This window comes from Penaeus monodon, chromosome 32, assembly GCF_015228065.2.
Source record: "Penaeus monodon isolate SGIC_2016 chromosome 32, NSTDA_Pmon_1, whole genome shotgun sequence".
NCBI classification, from domain to species: Eukaryota; Metazoa; Arthropoda; class Malacostraca; order Decapoda; family Penaeidae; genus Penaeus; species Penaeus monodon.
Genome location: NC_051417.1, coordinates 26,321,429 through 26,321,822, shown reverse-complemented (window position 1 = coordinate 26,321,822; position 394 = coordinate 26,321,429). Strand labels below are relative to the sequence as shown.

Here is a 394-nt window from a genome sequence, read left to right as displayed (position 1 = left end):
ACCATGGTAAGCTTAGGATGTGTTGTGATATTTTGCAGTGCTTTGTGAAAAATACTTTATGTGAAAATAAAGGGAAAGAACACAACATTTTACACAATGTTTCAAATTGTAGTTTTCATGCAGTGGTTCTGTTTTCTAAAATTTGGATTTCACAATTTTGCGTCTTTGGCTAAAAAGTTTCAATAATTAAAAAACACTTTTTCCCTATGCCCATCTGTGAGGATGTTTGTGTATTTTGTAGTTTTTCCTCTGTGTGCGCACCAGAGAGATGATAGTCTGGTATTGTTAGGAAGTATATTGGCAAAATTAGAGAAAAACCATGAGGTTTGTATGGTAAGTATTTGTAATACAAAGAATACATAGAGCTTTAAAAGGTTGGCATTGAGCTGTTATT

At 32.7% G+C, this 394-nt stretch overlaps 1 protein-coding gene across 1 annotated transcript in view; it reads left to right on the top strand.

The window, feature by feature from the left end:
* LOC119593770 (YTH domain-containing family protein 3-like) overlaps nt 1-394 on the top strand; it is a gene marked incomplete in the record, with an annotated part of 24,099 nt that overhangs the window by 16,918 nt on the left and 6,787 nt on the right.